Genomic DNA, 19656 nt, shown 5'->3' with positions numbered 1-19656 from the left:
TCATGGCATGTGACTTGGTATTTCTGTAGCTTATGGGTATTGGTTCTGTTTGGGGTGGCAAAGCAATTTTTGAGAGTGGCACTTGCTACCCTGTGCCACTCAGTAGTGATGCCTATGCATAATTCAATGATTAATTCTTATAAGATGTAGAAGTGAACCCAAAGGAGTAGCAGCAGCAAGAGGTGTCAGAAGATAACACTAAGCTACAGCCAAAATGCTTCTGAAATAAATTTAGTTAAACTTTGCTAATCATCAGTCACTGAGAACAAAAATGATGCTTAAAACTGTTGATTTGCTCTACTTTTCAAGATATGCTACTGGGTCAGAATATATGACCACTGACTTATGAGTGGTAGAGATTAACCCCCATTTTACTAAGCCGCATTAGCAGCTGCCGGGCGCTAATGCCGACACAGCCAATTCATTTTCAATGGGCTGTGTCGGCATTGCCGCATAGCTTAGAAAATGGGGATAAGTGAGCTGTAAAGGAAAAGATCTCAGTTTAAACTGAAAATGACTGAAATACATTTTGATTGCATCTATGAATACATCTAACACTGGGTCTGGATAATACTTGCTTTTTAAGCAAAACAATGAATGATGCAAACTGAATGTAATATTGCATCATACCTTATCACATCCTATCCCAGGCCTCCTTTTATCTCCTTGTTCTTATTCCTTTAACCTCCTTTCTTCAACCTAGATCACTATCAATATGGAAGAAATATACCTACCATCCACTTACAATTCATTCATCTCTTCCATCTAACACACCCTAGCCCTCCCCACGCCTTCTACACAAAGTCAGTTACAAATGATGGCTCCATCAGTCACAGGTGTGCAGCAAGAACAAGTTAAAAACTAGTAAGATCTAGTGTGACCATCAGTACTTCTAGAGACTTCGCTTTCGCATACAGGTGTTTTTCAAGTTAATTAGATTTCTCAAATAAATGCTATTGTAAGACACTGGTGACCCACACTACTGCCCACAGGAAATGCCCAAGTCCTCTGGGCCCAACTCTCTGGTCACATTAGAAAAAAGAAAAATTATGAATTTAAATCAGTATTTTCAATGCTTGGTCTCTCCTTGCAAATCTCACTGTTACACAGCAGATAAGCCAGCCTGCACAGACACTGTGTATCAAGTGTGATAAAGAGGTCCCTGCTGGGTTAATTATCTGGACCAGTAATTCAGCACTACAGCCTCTATCAGGAATGAGAGGCACACTGATAGTTTAGATGGGAAGCTTTTCAGCTCGTATTGTGCAACTATTAAAAAATATATATTTATAGAATTTATATATCATAATCCAAGCAATCAAACTTGTATAGAAACAGAGTTCCCTATAACAAGAAAATAATCAAATTGGGTACATTAATAAGAATTTGAACTCAACTAAGTCTATAATATGGGGATCTCAAGTATCCAAAAAGGAGAAAAAGCAAAAAGAAACATCAAATTATAAAGAAATAAATAACCGATTACAAGCAAATACCACTAGGATCAGGCTTATTTCATTTGAGACAGTCACTCAATAGAGTCACTTGGGGAGGTTGTTTTCTGGATTGCCCAACAGCTAATCCTTTTGTAGCTAAGAAAGCAGCTAATTGAGAAGGCATTTTAAAAATGCATATTTCTGGAGATGCTACTTAACCAGACACAAGGATATTTTAGAGAAATTAAAGCCCCCTACTATAGTACTCCTGGAAGTACCTTGTCCTCTGAGTTTTCTTAGAAACATCAGAGAAAACCCAAACTTTGAAATTACCTACCCCCCCACACACACAATTTTTGTCAGTTTACAAAATTAAATTTCAAAATCATTCTCTACCAACAACTAATGCAAAAGTCACCAATAACATAGTAAAAGAAACCATTTGTGACTCTGAGGATTCTAACAATGTGGTTACATCTCCTTCTGATACTTGCAGTTTCTAAACCCAAAAATGGGTGGTCCTTTTAATCAATAGTATATTCTAATACAAGGAGGCACTTTATAAGCTGGAACACCCAATACTTCCATCATATACATTTGCATCATATCCCTTGAGGAAACAATAAATGAGCATAGGATAGTCAAAAAATGTAGTTTGCACTTCTTACAACATTATAAAGGTTTTCCACTTTTGTACACTGATTCCCTAAATATTTTACCATAACAGAATGAAGCTGTTCAAAAGATTTACATTTCTTCTCCAAAGTATCTACTCCAGGGGCGTAGCTACGGGTGGGCCTGGGTGGGCCCAGGCCCACCCAGTCTTTTGCGACCTTTGAGGACGACGACGACTTACTCTTGCCCGCAGTGGTGAGCGGGTGGGCGTAAAAGCAGCAAGCAGCCAGGCAGGCTCGACTCCGTCCTTCGCTTCCTGCCCTCTCTCTGCCACGAGGACACACGGCAGTACCTGCAGGCTGCAGGAAGTGGACAGTATGCACAAAGTGGTGCTGGAGGTAAGTGCGGAATGCTACAGGACTCGTTAGTCCAACTTTTTTTTTTCTGCTACTGATCTCTCCTGGACAGATCACTCATTGATTCAGTTTAAACTTTCTGTTCTTTCAGGATCTCGGATACCCACTCACACCCATGGCAGATGGACTAGGGCCATCTCTAAGATTGATTCTAGAACTCTACCTTCATCTCTTTTTTTTTCAGCCTCTTCTGATTTCTCTTCCACATCTTTGGATGAGCTAACAGATGTGTGGCTTTTGATCTTAAGACAGGGTCTTGATACAGTTGCCCCTAAATACTTCTGTGCTCATCGTGTGTCAAATCATCACACCTGGTATAGTCCTAAACTCTGGTTTCTCAAAGAACAATACCATAGGTCCTCTACTATCATGTCTTAATGTAGTGGCAACATGGCTAAAAAACCATTGTCTAGTACTCAATACAGAAAAAAACAGTTGCCCGTTGGTTCTTTAGTGCATTAACACCCTCATCTTCTCCTATTCCTTTGCTTGACACCGCTATTACTCCTGTTTCTTCTGTCCGCTATTTAAAAATCTGTACTGGTTTTGGTATTCGTGTTCAGAAGGTTTGTGATGCATGCTGTAAGAAACTTCTTTGCAGGATTTAGTGTTACTTCACAAAGTACCTGGCAGTGAAGGGATTTGTGTTGTTGTTGTTATTATTGAGGTACTACCAGAACTTGAATACATTTTTCCTATGGAAAGTTGTAAAAAGAACTATTCTAACTATGTTCTGAATGCTACAGATGTACAGTAGATGGGAATAAATCTTGATGTTGACAGTAGGATTTTTCTTATTTCATCAGTGAGAAATCTGGAGCTTTTCTTCATGCGATTTTTCATGTGTTGAAGAATAGACAAAGGTTAACATTTCTGAAAAATGTAAGGTATTTACCTGTTTTACTTAATCAGGCATTTACATTTGTTGTAAAGCAAAGTTTGAATGATATATGCCATTGCAGTAATTATATTGCAGGATCCTGTCACGTGTGTTGAGATATTTGCCATTAAAGTAAACTTATGTCTGGTCAAGTTTAAGATATGAGATAATGTAACTATATTTAAAAATAGTATTTTTCCTTTAACTATATATGTGGTTTATGTTGATGCAGGACAGCTGTTGGGCAGAGAAATCCATCATCAGGTGTATTCTAAGGCATTATTTTGTAGTATCCCAAAACACTACTCGTACCTATAGTGTCCACCCATATTAGCTCTGGGCCCACCGAAAAAGTCAGGTCTGGCTACGCCACTGATCTACTCTATCAGAAACTTGCTGCAACTCTTCAGAATGTTTCTCTGGTTTTCCTTAAATCACATGCATCTTTTGAAAAAAACCCCAAACAATTCACTTGAACAGAAATGTTGGCCGTCCACAATCACATTCCAAATCACCTTCAGGGTACCTAATGGGGTTTGAGACAATACACATTTCATCACCACCTTCATCATAATTCATGATGACATTCACTCCATCAGAGTTCACTTCAAGGCCCACAGGAGCATCTTCCTGTCTTACACAGTTGTGTTCAATGTTTCTAACAGCATGGATGCCAAATCTGCAAACACTGGTTAGCTGTACACCTGAGGCTGCACCATTGTCTTTCTCCTGTCTGGGCTAAGTGTGACATCTAGCCTCCAAAAGTGATGGGTTCTCTCAAGTCCTGGTTAGTTTCAAGCAGAGCAGCTTCTCCAGATGTAGTCTGAGGCCCCAGGTCAAGTAACAAAGATACCCATTGGCTTTGATTGAGAGGTTGTCCTCAGATGAGACAGGTAAGCTAAAAGTGAGCTGATGAGTCTCCACTTGTGGCTACCATCTTGGAACCCCTAAGTCTCCTGTGAAGCCATTTTTATAGACACTTGCACAAACTTTATCCAAAGTGGTTTGCTTAAAACATAACACACTGACTGGACCCTTTGTAGATCTACTGCTGCCTGTATATTTAAGCCAGCTTGTAGCCTTTTACAGCAACTCCCAGCATGTGGCTTTAAATAGCTCGTTTAACTGACATTTAGAGTTAACTTTTCTAAGTAGAATTCTTCCCTTTAGCTTATCTTAGCTTATGGGCCTTTTCATTGCATAGCTCTAACACAACACACATTAATGAAAAATACATTCACAACCTATGAAGATTTCTTCCATACAGTTGCTTAGTTACTGTTCCTGGTTTCTTTGTTTCTAAGCATATTGCAAATACACTCATAACCAACAAATGGAGCTTTCTCAATTTGTTCTTGGTTTCCTTGTCTCCAAATTTTATAAGCATAACACAGTCTTCTGCTACAATATTAATTCTAATTAGGAGATTACTTCACATGAGCCTATGGTCAGCAATGTGCCCAGTGCTCTCACATCTCTCTAGCAACAACCTACACAGGGTACATTTGCTGTTAGTCAGAACACTTCTCATAGCAAGTGCACATTGTGTCTCTGCACCACATACCGACAGCTCTTTTACCCCCTCTTTTACAAAGCCACACCAGTGGCTACTGCACGGTAATGCCGACACAGCCCATTCACTTTGAATGGGCTGTGTTGGCATTGTAAAAATGGGAGAGAGGGGTCAATAAATTAAGAAAATTTAGTTCTTCTATTAATTACAAATTCTAACAACTACACCTTAAACATTCACTAGAGCTTTTTCATTATAAACCCATGCTTCTGGCTTGGATGGCTGGAGCTCCTCTCTCTTCCTTTCTGGCTTTTTGAATTCACCAGCAGCCAGCTAAATTGGGCACACACACTTGAATACACTAAACTATAGCCAAAATGCTTCAGAAATAAATGTAGTGAAACTTTCCTAATTATGGGTTATTGAGAACAAAAATGATGCTTAAAACTGTTGTTTGGCTCTAGTTTTCAAGATATTCTACTCGGTCAGAATATACAACCCCTAACTTGGAAATGGCAGAGGATAAGTGAGTTCGAAAGGGAAGGGTCTCAGTTTAAATTGTAAAAGACTAAAACACACATTTGACTGCATCCATGAATAAATCTGTGACTAGGTTTGGACAGTACTTGCTTTAAAAGCAAAACAATAAATTAAGCAATCTGAATGTGATAATGTGTCATACATGATATGAATTGCATTGTGTTATTCATAGAAGTCATGGATGATGCAGTGATATTTCAGCTTACATCACTCTGCAGAATACATTGCCTTATATCAGCTCCAGTGGTCATATAGAGGGGCATTTTCAACATGATGTCTAAATCCAAATTGAGACATTTTGCAAAAAAACATCTCAATGCAAAGTCTAGCACACAGCCATAAATGAACCAGAAAAATGTCTATATTTCTGGTTCAATGATGGCTTTGAGCTAGATGTTTTCAGGCTGAACATGTCCATCTGTAAGCAACATTTCCAGGGGAAAAAAAACATCCCAGAGAAAACAGCAGAAAAACAAACCATAGGGATGTCTCTCTGGCAATATTTCTTGTGAACTGGCCACACAGACATTCCAGCAGTGCAGAGAAGCAGCCTAGTGGTCAGTGCAGTGGACTTCACATGAAAGGACTCAGGTACAAATCTCACCTAAACCCCTTCAGATTGTAAGATGAACCCTCCAGGAACATAGAAAACCTACTGTATCTAAAGGTCTACAACTACAATAGCCCCCAGGCTTGCAGGTCACTTGTATATTTAAGTACAGTAGGTATTTCTACGTTCCAGGAGGGCTCACATAGTTGTACTGGAATGAAAGAGTTATAGTATGAATTGAGCCTGGGTCCTGTTGTTCAGTGTACACAGCACTGACCACCAGGCTACTCCATCTACTTGCTTGCTGCTTTCTTAGGAATGGCCGTAATATCTGGAACTGTCATACAGCCTGATATCAACTGTCATTGTTACATCTTTAGGGTGGTGGGGGGGGGGGGGGTCAGTGACCACTGAGGAATTAAGTGGGGTCATGCCTTAATCCCTCAAGTGGTCAGCTGGTCAGTTAGGGCACCTTTTTCTGACTTAGCCTTGAATGAGCAGGAGAGATACCACACAAAAGTGTGGAGGTGCACTTGATCCCCATGGAAAAAAGTCCAGTGCAAGGCAGAGAAGGAGTGGGGAAGATAGGCTCTTTCCAAATAGGGAGAAAGACGTATGGTTAAAAGAAGTTTATTAATAACATCAAAAAAATGACTCAACACAGCCATGTTTCAGCGCCGGAGCGCCTTCTTCAGGAGTCTTATGATATGATGTTGAGTTCCAACTAATCGTATATATACCGAGCAATATATAGTACAGTGGGACCACAGTCCTCACTATGTAGATCAAACGACTTCTGTGGCCTGGTTACTGCATGAGACTTTACCGCTAGGTCACTGGCTGGCTTTAAGGTCTCAGATCCAAAATGGACACATAGCAATTTTGATTTTGCCGCACATCCATTTTTGGCAAAAATTTTAAAAAGGGCTTTTTTTTACAGGCGAGCTGAAAAATGGATTGGTGCGCGCCCAAAACCCATGTCTATACTACCGCAGGAGAACAAATATCCACCAGAAGGCGGAGAACTCTAGACGCCCACGGACAACAACAAGAAATGAAATAAAAGTGGGAGGGCGACCAAGGATTCCAAAGACTGAAAGGATATATAATAATAAAGATGTTTATTGAGGTATAAAGACTCGACACAACGTCGTGTTTCGGCCGTTAGGCCTGCATCAGGAGTCTATAATCAAATTTTGAATACATAAATTATAAAAACAATATAAAACATATATATACGTTTAAATATTTAAAATTAATTTTATAATTTTAAATGTTATTATATAAAAAAGTTCTCTCTTGATGAACTTACTCCTAAGAACTAACATCAAACTGAATGAGTTCATAGGGTTCCATGGTTCAATAATTAACTTAGAAATCTCAAGTGTACACCGAGACAGGCAGAAACTGCAGAAAATATCTTTCTAGGGTATTTATAGAGGAATATAACCTTAAAACCCAATCATATAAATCTGCTATCGTAAATGCAAAAAATAGTTATGAGAGAGGTTTGCATACAATGGAGGCAGTGTATGCAAATGTATGAATATTTATTGTGGATATTCCAAAACCTGACTGGCTGGGGTGCCTCCAGGACCAGGTTTGGGAACCATTGGACTATGGGGAGCTAGTTTATTCTTCATAACTCGAGGTTGCCACAGACAGAAATGGCTGGTACTTTACATTTCCTTATGTACTATTCAAATGGATTATTCTTAAGGCAAAATTACAGTTTTATTGTTAAATCTATATCAAATTGAACACAGCAGAATTTTTTCATATCTAGCTAGCCCTCTATATCCCATCATTGTCTCTACGAAGTGCGGTAAATAATGGATCCAGGCTATCACCTGGGTGTACAAAATAGCTTAAATGTACTAGAGCTGTTGTTTGACTCTGCCTTTTCCAGGTGGTACCAGTGTGTTGTCAGGGAAAGTTAGGCATGAGTGGTATTCTAGTTAGTCTAGGTGTTATAAAATGGATACTGCATTCTTCTGCAGCTGCATCCTGGCATAACACTGATTGTGTAGGGTAGAGATTACACATGTAGTGAGTGAAGGTAGTTCAGAGGGCACTTTGCAATATAGGGTTGACAGTGGTAGCCACTTAAATTCCATATTTCCTACCACTTTCAGTGATCATTTCGGTTATGCACCATGCCATTGCCTTCAGTGCTACCTGTGTCTTGCCCTACATCTGTTTCAAGAGGAGTAGTAGCCTAATGGTTAGTGCAGCAGGCCTTGATCCTGGAGAGCTGCGTTCAATTCCCATTGCAGCTCCTTGTATCCTTGGGCACGTCACTTAACCCTCCATTGTCCCAGGTACAAAAACTTAGATTGTGAGACTTCTAGGGCCAGAGAAAGTACCTGCATATAATGTGTACAGAGCTGCATATGTCTAGCAGCGCTATAGAAATGAATAGTAGTAGTAGTAGTAGACTTGCTACTTAAGATATGAGGCTGCTGGCTGGCCATTTCATTGGAGGAGGGTTTCAGAGTTCAGCATGGGTGATGGATTTCCCTTTTCTTTGTAGCTTTCCTGATGCTGTTATTCTGAGTGAAGGATGGCATCCCCACACCAAGAATAGCTCCCCCTACAACCAACACTGACAGATGTTGTTTTCACAAATGATATTATGAGCCACTGTCTGAAAGATGGCTCACTATCTTTAGTTTAGCTTATTAATTTATATTGTGCTTATTCCTAAGCAGATCATAAAATCCATGTATATAATTATAAAACTACATTAAGATAACAATAACAATAAAAACAAAACAAAAATGAATCATAAAAATTACAAACAATTACAAACACATACCTGTACTCCCAATTCTAGGTCACGTTTTCATAGGCCTCAATGTATAGATGTGCTTTTAATAAAATTGTAACAATCTTTCAGTGTCTTTCGTTGCTCTGATCTATAAAGAAAGCTGATTCCATTACTCTACTGATGGTCTTCTGATAGTACAAAATGCTGATCTTCTATAACACTGAACTGCCTACACATTTCCTTTTTTTTGGTTCCCTTCTCTGGAGAAGAAATGGAGGCATACCAGAAGATAAAAGGTCAGGTACATCTATCATGCTCCTCTCAACTATCTGCTTTTGCTGGGGCATGTTCTTAGGCACAGTATTATCAGTCATTGCTCCTGTGGCTACGTTATCTACCTGTGGCTGCCTATCAGACATCATGGCTTTTCCGAACCCCCTGCAGTTACAGTACTTGAATCTTCTTCAGAATCAATAGGTTCAGATTTTTGCAAGACCTGCTCTGGATACTAGTCAGTATGCTCTTCTATTTCCACATCTCCTTCTTAATATGATGGACAATGTTATATACACACAGTAGTCAGTAAACACATACACACTGTAGTGCATTACTGAATATATTCAGTGACTGATTATTATATCAGAACAATTGGGGAGGTAGTGATTAAGGTCTATTACAACAATTATATTTGTTATTTGCCCCATAAAGCGTGTTATACAGCAATAACGAGCATTATATTACTGTAAAACACATTAATATTAATTACCGTAGTATACGTGGAGGGGCATAATCAAACGCGAACGCCCTTCTCCATGGGCGTCTATCTCCGAGAACGGGTATGTGAAGGGGCGGGACAAACTGTACTTTCGAAAAAAATGGGCGTCCATCTTTTTTCCGATAATACGGTTTATGCCAGCCAAATGCATCGGATTTGTGCGGATTTGAGCTGGGCGGTATTGTTTTCAGTGATAATGGAAACCAAAGGCACCCAGCTCAAAAACAACCAAATCCAAGGCATTGGGTCATGGGAGGGGCCAGGATTCATAGTGCACTGGTCCCCTTGACATGCCAGGACACCAACCGGGCACCCTAGGGGGCACTTGTAACAATTAAAAAAACAAAGCAAACTACCTCTGAAGTCCATTGCTCCCTTCCCTTGGGTGCTGAGCCCCCCAAATCCCCCCCAAAACCCACTCCCCACAACTCTACACCATTACCATAGCACTTATGGCTGAAGGGGGGCACCTAGATGTGGGTATAATGGGTTTTGGTGGCAGTTTGGAGCGCTCCCATTTACCACCACAAGTGTAACAGGATGGGCCTGGGTCCACCTGCCTGAAGTCCACTGCGCCCACTAACAACTGCTCCAGGGACCTGTATACTGCTGGGTATGACATTTGAGGCTGGCATACAGGCTGGGAAAAAAAAGTTTTTAAAGTTCTTTTTTTTGGGTGGGAGGAGGTTAGTGACCACTGGGGGAGTCAGGGGTGGTCATCCCCGATTCCCTCCGGTGGTCATCTGGTCATGTAGGGCACTTTTTTGGGACTTGTTCATGAAAAAAAGGGTCCAAAAAAAGTGACCCAAATTCGCGATAAAAACACCTTTCTTTTTTCGATTATTGGCCGAGGACGCCCATCTCTCCTTGGCCGATAAACACACCCCAGTCCCGCCTTCACCATGCCTCCGACACCCCCCCCCCCGTCAACTTTGACCATTTCCGCGACAGATTGCAGTTGAAGACGCACAAAATCGGCTTTCGATTATACCGATTTGGACGCCCACAGGAGAAAGACGCCCATCTCCCGATTTGGGTCAAAATATGGGCGTCTTTCTCTTTCGAAAATAAGCTGGATAGTAGTGAGATAGAAATCTCTTATACAGAAGCTTGACCCTTAGCGGTAGTACTGTGAGACAAATGTTAAGAATCACCAGTGCACTTTTGAACCCTGTGCTGGCAGTGGCAGAAGATCTCGCTTGTCCTTTACCCCCTTAACCACTGGAATTTGTAAAGGTAGGCATAGAGTTGCCTACATGAGGACTGGGGAGGGGGCTTTGTTGGAAAAGGGGGTTCTTATAAGGGTATTATGATGAGAGACATTGAGGGATATTATAATGAGGGGGAGGATCAGGAGAGGGTGTTATGATGAGAGGGGCATTAGGAAGGGGAAGTGATGAAGGAGAGCATTCAAAGGAGGATTCTGAAAAGAGGGATTGATTTACCTTTCATTATCTGGCCCTTTTAAGATGTGGATTAGAAGCAGATGCTCCAAGGCAGTACGAATAACAGTGTATGAGGTCCATTGCAAGCTGTGTTATTCATGTACGATGGGAGTCACTAGTACTTAGATATTGTAGGTTAGTCATTCCAGTGATAAACTAAACTGCAGTAACTTTTATCGCATCTTAATAACTGCCTCTCTTAGGGGTCCTTTTACTGAAAAAGGACTGCACTGAAAAATGGCCTGCGCTGTTGTAGGCGTGTGTATTGGACACACACAGGTCCATTTTTCAGAACGTCTGCAAAAAATGGCCTTTTTTTTGTCCAAAAATGAATGTGCGGCAAAATAAAAATTGGTGCGCGTCCATTTTGGCCCTGAGACCTTACCACCACCCACTGACTTAGCGGTAAGCTCTCATGCGTTAACTGGTCAGTAATCATCAGAGTGCACACACTGCCGATTACCGCCCAGTTAGCGCCACGCGGTAGAAAATAAAAAATATTTTCAGACGCGCGTATCGGACGCATGTAAAAAATGGAATTACTGCCCAGGGCTCGTGGCAGCCGGGCGGTAGTTCCAAATTAATGTGCGTAGGCACCTATGTGCCTTAGTAAAAGGGCCTCTTAATGTCTACTCCTATTCTCTGTAAGCCACTTTACAATTTTCTTACAACTGTACACCTCCTTGAGTGAATTCCTTCAAAAAGGCGGTAAACAAATCCTAATAAATAAATAAAGTGAGAATAAGCTGCACTTCTCATACACACACACACACGACAGAAAATTTCTGTCAGATATGTTTCTTACAGATAGAGACACTGACTCTGACAGCGAATGTTTCTGCTCTGAGTAGTCCTGCTGGATGCTATTATACTGCATCCACATGAACGTAAGTAACAATGCTGCAAGCTTAGCCAGACAGCGAATGAGCACAACACTGATAAAGTAGACAGCAACTTTTCTCTCAGTGATTTTTTTCTGAAGTTTTTCTTGATGGAGCTTCAGAAAAATTTCTACCACTGCAAATAGAGCACATAAAGGGCACTTTTATAACAAGGCATCTACAGTTACGAATCATTTGAGTACGCAAATTTGCAGAAGCCAGAACATACATGTGTAAGTGGAAAGCAATTCGACCATGCTCTATTCTGTAAAGGCATGTATAAGCGGCATACAGCATAAATGCAAGGGTGGTGTTTATATGGGTGAAGCATGGGAGGAGCTCCAGGCTGTCTAGGTTGAGAAATAAACATGTAGGGCTCCTGTGCCTCTTAAGACTTTAATGGATCCATAGACTTCACTGACAAACAATATGAAATGTTGTTTGTTTCCTTTTTTTTTCTCCTCTCAAATGAATGCACATTCCTAGCTTGACCATTCTTGATACAAGAGGCTCTTAGGCAGGAGAGTCTCACTCTAGTGATTTCCAAATTAGTTACAATTTGTACTTCACTAAGGGGCCCTTTTATCAACCCACAGTAGGGCTACCGCAGCAAAGGTGCATGGTAAATCGACCCTACCGCCAGGGTCACTCAGGAGCCTGGTGGGAATTCTAGTTTCCGACATGCACCAGTTCTGGCACTATGAACATTTTTTTCTAGCACAAGGGGCTTACCTGGAGGTAATCGGGCTGCGTTAGTGTGGGAGCCCTTACCACCTCCTAAATAGGAGACGGTAAGGGCTCTGGGAATAAATGACTCCACGTCAAAGTGCTGACTTAATGCACGGCCATTTTCTTCCCCTTTGAAAAAAAAAAAAACCTTCTACCCGCTGTAGCACAAGGGGGCCTCGGCATGCAGCAAAACCATGCACCAACACCACAGCTGGCTCCCTTTCACTGCAGCTTGGTAAAAGGACCCTTTAGTATCCATCTTCTAGCTAGATTATTAAAGAGGCTACAGTTTGTTCAGAATGTAGCTGCCAAGTTGAGGAGGATAGACACCTGTCTACTGTAGGAATTACATTGGCTGCCAGTTGTGGTCAGATTACAATTCAAGTTGTTAATGCTTACTACCTTTAGGGTGATGAATGGTAATGCCCTCCTTTTTAAAAGCTAAGGTCAATTAGTATTCCTCTGCTCTTGAGCCTAGTTCAATTCAGGAGGCGTTAGTGGACATCCCTCATTTGTAGGCATTAAAAAATATATAAACAAGAACAAACACATTTTCCTTGGGTTCCTTCCATCTTATAGAATAAATTTCCAAGGGAACTCAGATTAGAATTTAATTATTTTAATTTTAGGAAATAAATTGCTTTGTGGCTAGTAGTGATATGGTGATTGACAAATTTGGTTCTTAGTTAGGCATTAAACAAATCTGTTAGGTTGGTCATGAGACCTTGTGCCTAGGCTGAGATCTAGGGCAGACCAAACTCACGCCATACAGTAACAATGGCCACAAAGCCCAGCACACTCAGGGTGACCAGCGAGCACCACTAGGAAGGGGAATAGATCACTCATATGGGCTGCAAGGCCGAACTGGAACCCACACATACAGAGACCAAGTGTATGAGTCGCAAGGCCAAACTAGAACCCAAACATGCACAAGGGAAGGGAAAAAGAACAGAAAGAAGTCCTGGAAGGGACTAGTACTCGAGCCGCACAGACAGCACCATACACACAGACACCAACGAAAGGAACAAAGCTAGATAAGGAGCAGTCCGCAAACAGCAGGTAAAGGGTATGGCAGACTATAGAGAGAGACTGCTTCCAGGAACACGGTTCAGACGAGGCGCAGTGCTCACAAGAACTAAGCAACAGATACAGCAGGTAAAGGGTTAAAGCAGCAGGGCTGGTCTTAGCAAGTGCGGGGCCCTATGCAGACCAATTTGGTGGGGCCCCATCCTAGCCCCACCCCCACCCCGCCCCACCCCATTGATTATTAAATTTTTAGAACATTTTTTATTTATGAAATTTCAAATAAAGACAAATGAAGCTAAATTTGTACAGAAAAACTGATTGAAATAATAAGCACAATGCTATCATGAAACCCCCCCTCACCAGAAATTATTCAGTTCAAGTCCACTACAATTAGTAGTTCCAATTCTCATAACCCCGGGGGGTCAGAGGTGCAGACACACAATCTCTCCACTGCAAAACACTATACACAAACTTGTGCAAAAACACACTCATAACCTTACCAAACCATAACAGCACTAAATCCAAGGACAGGACAAGCTACAACCTTATGCATGGAAAGGCAGAACTGTAATTACACCAGGCTCTAAAATACCAATATACTACCTCATGAAAAAAAGCAAAACAAAAAGGGCTGCAAATACTACACACTAGCAGGATACTGCACCTTGATCACACATGAAAAACACATGACAAAACAGATATGAAGGCAAAATACTGAACTGGAAAGTTACCTCAAGAAGTCAGACTCAGCATGCAGCAATACTAGAAAAATTGAAACTTATATGCAAAATACCACAGATGCACATTTCCAAAATCTGACATATTCCAATTAATAAATTCTGAATAAAATACTTTTTTCTACCTTTTTTGTCTGATCATTTAGTGTTTCTATTTGCTTTGGTCCCGGTGTCTTCTGTTTTATGCAGTGTCTTCTTTCCATTCGATATTTTTTCTCTCACCATGTCCACCATCCTCCTGTGTCCTTATGTGTTCTGTCTACCATCTGTAAATCCTCTCTCCCTGGGCCCTGTCCTCCCATCCATGTCCATCCTTGTTCCTCTCTCCCCTTCCCTCCTCCATCTGTCCATATCCAGCAATTCTCCTCCCTCCCCTCCATATCCAGCAATTAATCCTCTCTCCCTGGGCCCTGCCCAGTCCCATCCATATCCATCCATGCCCATCTGGCCCCGACCCCCTCCATCCATCCCTATCCAGCAATACCCCTCTCTCCCTGAGTCCTACCCTCCTATCCATCCATGCTCATCTGTCCCCTGCCCCCTCCATTCATCCCTATCCAGCAATTTCCCTCTCTCCCTGAGCCCTGCCCAGTCCCATCCATATCCATCCATACCCATCTGGCCCCTGCCCCCTCCATTCATCCCTATCCAGCAATGCCCCTCTCTCCCTGAGCCCTACCCTCCCATCCATCCATGCCCATCTGTCCCCTGCCCCCTCCATTCATCCCTATCCAGCAATTCCTCTCTCTCCCTTCCATGAACCCTGCCCTCCCATCCATGCTCCTCTCTCCCCTGCCTTCCCGCTCCCATGTCCCAACTGCCCGCCCACCCTCTTCTCCCCCCCTAGATCCCTTTCCTTTTTTGTTTCTTTTAAATTTACCTCCGTCCGGCAGCACAGCGTCAGTGAAGGAGGCGGCACTTCTGAGTCCCGACGTCTCTAGCCTTCCCTTCACTCAGGGGCCTGCCTTCTTCTGACGTCATTTCCTTGACGTTAGAAGAAGGTGGAACACTGAGCGAAGGGAAGGGGGAAGGCTAGAGACGTCGGGACTCGGTAGCGCCGCCTGCTTCACTGACGCTGCGTTACCGGACAGAGGTAAATTTAAAAGGAAGGTAAATTTAAATAGCGCCGGGAATTGGGAGCGCGGGGCCCTATGCGGCCGCCTTGGTCGCCTCCCTTTAAGACCGGCCCTGTATGTAAAAATATGACCTTATTAAACACAGTAAAAGAGGATGGTTTGTCTTGTACAGTGAATTGTTTTAAAGAAAGTATCCTGAGTTTAAGCAGCTTTTTTTTGTTATTGGGTCTTCTGTAGAACTGACCTTTACAGAAGATCAACATGGATTTCCTCTGTTTAATCCACAGATGCGTAGTTTAGTGTTTCTCTAACTGTTAGCACAATCTACTGTTGTGAACACATCTTACTCCTTCCAGTTATGCTTAGATATTTATAGAATTAAAATTAAAGATGCTGCTTTCACTCAAGGGAAAAGGGAGAAGGGAAAAGGGAGTTATAAATTCCCCTGGGACTCATATAAACTCCCCTAAGAAAAGAGAGGGAAGGAAGGAAGGTCTTCATCTGCGGTAAGCTGAGGAACAAGCTGCTAAGAAAAGCCTTGCAGGCAAAACCCAGAGAAGCTAGAAGCATCTGAGAACCCTTTTCCCCTGCAACAAAAAAGTATTGAATATTGTGGAACTATTGGAACCTCAGAACTGAAAGGATGAAAAGGAGTGGATAATTTAAGTAAAGGTACCTGGTACTGGTTTTTGTATGAGCATTGTGGAAGACAGAAGTCAAGGTACGACAGTCTTAAATAGCCAGGGAAAGGAAAGCTGATGATGAGATTTTTAAGTGGATATTTTCTTGCATGTTTGTGTGTGTGTGTGTGTTTTTGTAAAATAGGGGAGGAGGATGAATGTTGTATGTTTAACTCCCATAGGAAGATAGATGTTCTAGCTCAGCAGTTCTCATCATTTGTGAGAGAAGGAGCCAGCCTTTTTTTGCTGAAGAGAAAAACTGTCAAATAAAAGTTGCTGAGAAACTTAGGGGCCCTTGAACTAAGCCATGGCAAAGAGTGGCCTATGGCAGTGGAAGAGCATCTTTCGGGTGTGCGCCGGGCCAGTTTTTGCCGAGTCATGGAAAAAGGGTCTTTTTCTAAGGGGCTGGAAAATGGATGTGTGGCAAAATAAAAACCAGCGAATGTCCATTTTCAGCTTGAGAACTTACCGCTACCCACTGACTTTGCAGTAAGGTCTCACTCGCTACCTGGGTGGTAGGCATGCAGCACATGCCCACTGCCGTTTACCGCCAGGTAAGTGCTACATGGTAGAAAACAGAAAATATTTTCCACCATGTGCTTTTGACACTCCAAATTCAGAATTACTGCCTGGGGCATGTGGTAGCTGGGTGGTAATGCTGATTTGGCATACAGTGGACACACATAGGGCCTTATGCACCTTTATAAAAGGGCCCCTTAAAGCCTTAACTGCTAGAGCCTCAGGTGGCTAAGAAGCTTATCTGCATATCTGCATATCTGCTGAACTCTGTTTACATGTGTTTTATTCCTTTTCAGGAAAGAGACACAGGAATGACGTTTTAGAAAACATTAAAAAAAATTGTTGAAGGTATGGATCCAAGAATAGCACAAATGATAGGCCAAGAGAAAGCACAGAGTCTTTAAATGGAGTATGAAAGCCAACAAATTGGGATAATAGGGATATAAATTCATGAGCATGCATTTGGTTTGTATGGGTGCCTAAAAATGTACAGTATGCACAAATTGCTAGCACACCACTTATCAAAGAATGAACAATGTGTAGTTGATTTGTACGTGCAAAATAGTTCATGTGGAAGCTTATATTTTCATGCCTAAAACTTTTACTCCTGTTTACAAAGCCACGTGGCATTGCCAACACAGCCTATTCAGTAGGACCACACCCCCAGCCCCTAGTGTGGCTTTGTAAACAGGGGACTTATATAGCTAAAGGGGATCTTAAAGAAATAGGTTGGACATATATGTATATGCAGTACAAGCAAGTGGATACTTTCACGGTTTGGCATTCGCAGAGGCAGAGTTTAGATTGAGCTTCTATAGGCTAACAGCTTAACATTTTTAAGAACTATTTCCTATATGTAAATAATGGCTTACATGTGAAACGTTTCTTCTAAAGGGTCAGTACCACTTTCTTTTTTAAACAACCAGAGCATTTGCCTATAGAAAATACTTTGCCTACTCTCATGTCTGCATTGTCAAAGAAAGAATATCCTTAAAAAGTGATTCAACTTGATGTTGGGTTTGGAAAGGCATGAATACATTGATAAGCAGAGATTTATTGTACCTTCAGAAAATCCTAAATTAGCTAGATAATTTACAATTAATTATTTTAGCCCTCTAAGACAAGAAGCCCTATATATACACTAATACACAAGCTGAACTGAAAAAAAAAAAAAGAAAAGCCATGGGAGGCTGACCAAGATGGAAGAAGGAAAAAGTTTCTATCTATGCGACAGGAATCTTTGAATTTGAGTGCTAAATTTCAGTTAAGGTTTCCATGTAAATGCGTATTACAGATTGACTGTTAGTTTTCATTTCTTTGAACCTTCATAACTTCGTTCTTTCTTGGACGCAAGAGCTCCTAAAACCTGACTTGTAACGACCTCTGGACTTTTTACAGAGTTTAGATGCAGTTAATTAGACTTTGTTGTCTTATATTTTTTTCCCTTTATACCTCCTCTCAGGCTATGGTGTATTGATCAGTCTTCCTCCTAGTGGACTAATGACTGTAAAATTTGGTAAAAGAGGGAATTATCCCTAAATATTTTCCTTTGTATTTCTTGGCACATTGCTTGACAAAGTCATTTTTTTGTGAATTATTGTATACTGTTCTAAATTAAAAAAGAAAAGCCATATTGAGTTAGATCATGGACCTTTAAGCCCAACATCCTATCTACAATAGTGGCCAGTGATGAACATTGACCTTTTTAATAGGTGCTCACTGGACTGTGGACTTTTCCTCCAGGAATTTGTCAAAACCTTTTTAAAACCCAGATACGCTAACTGCTGTTTCCACAACCTCCGGCAAAGAGTTCCAGAGCTTAACTACTCGTTGATTGAAAATATATTTCCTCGTATTTGTTTTTAAAGTATTTCCATGTAAGTTCCTCGAGTGTCCCCATGTCTTTGTACTTTTGGAACGAGTAAAAAATTGATTTACTTTTACTTATTCTACAACACTCAGGATTTTGTAGACCTCAATCATATCTCCCCTCATCCGTCTCTTTTCCAAGCTGAAGAGCCCTAACCTCTTTAGCCTTTCCTCATACGAGAGGAGTAACATCCCCTTTATAATTTTGGTCTCTCTTCTTTGAATCTTTTCTAATTCCGTTATATCTTTTTTGAGATAGGGTGACCAGAAATGAACGCAATACTCAAGGTGCGGACGCACCATGGAGAGATACAAAGGCATTACAGTGTTTTCAGTCTTATTCACCATCCCTTTCCTAATAATTCCTAGCATCCTATTTGCTTTTTTTGGCCACCGCCACACACTGAGCAGATTTCAGCATATTCTCTACAATGACACCCAGATCTTTTTCTTCAGCGCTGACCCCCAAGGTGGACCCTAGCATCAGTTAACTATGATTCAAATTATTCTTTCCAATGTGCATCACCTTGCATTTGTCCACATTACATTTCATCTGCCATTTGGATGCCCAGTCTTCCAATTTCCTAAGGTCTTCCTGCAATATTTCACAGTCCGCACATAGTTTAACATCCTTGAATAGTTTTGTTTCATCTGCAAATTTGATCACCTCACTCGTCGTTCCGATTTCCATATCATTGATAAATATATTAAATAGTACCGGTCCCAGTACAGATCCCTGTGGCAATCCACTGTTCACCCTCCTCCATTGAGAGAAATAACAATTTAACCCTACTTACTCCCTGTTTTCTGTCCAATAACCAATTCCTAATCCACAACAGAACCTTGCCGTCTATCCCATGACTTTAATTTTCTCAGGAATTTCTCAAGAGGAACTTTATCAAAAGCTTTCTGAAAATCTAGATACACTACATCAACTGGCTTACCTTTATCTGCATGTTTATTCACGCCTTCAAAGAAATTAAGCAAATTGGTGAGGCAAGACTTCCCTCAGCTGAACCCATGCTGACTCTGTCCCATTAAACCATGTTTGTCTACGTGTTCTATAATTTTATTCTTTATAATAGTTTCCACTATTTTGCCTGGTACCGATGTCAGGCGTACCAATCTATAATTTCCTGGATCACCCCTAGAACCCTTTTAAAAAATCTGAGTCACATTGGTCACCCTCCAATCTTCAG

General features: G+C 41.3%; 1 protein-coding gene across 4 annotated transcripts in view; it reads right to left on the bottom strand.

Annotated features, from left to right (window-relative positions):
• FGF14 (fibroblast growth factor 14) overlaps positions 1-19656 on the bottom strand; it is a 786891-nt gene that overhangs the window by 122151 nt on the left and 645084 nt on the right. The gene's annotated exons all lie outside the window — the stretch shown is intronic.

Source organism: Microcaecilia unicolor, chromosome 4 (genome assembly GCF_901765095.1).
Source record: "Microcaecilia unicolor chromosome 4, aMicUni1.1, whole genome shotgun sequence".
NCBI classification, from domain to species: Eukaryota; Metazoa; Chordata; class Amphibia; order Gymnophiona; family Siphonopidae; genus Microcaecilia; species Microcaecilia unicolor.
The sequence above is the reverse complement of the archived record's forward strand: the minus strand, read 5'-3'. Positions and strand labels throughout refer to the sequence as shown.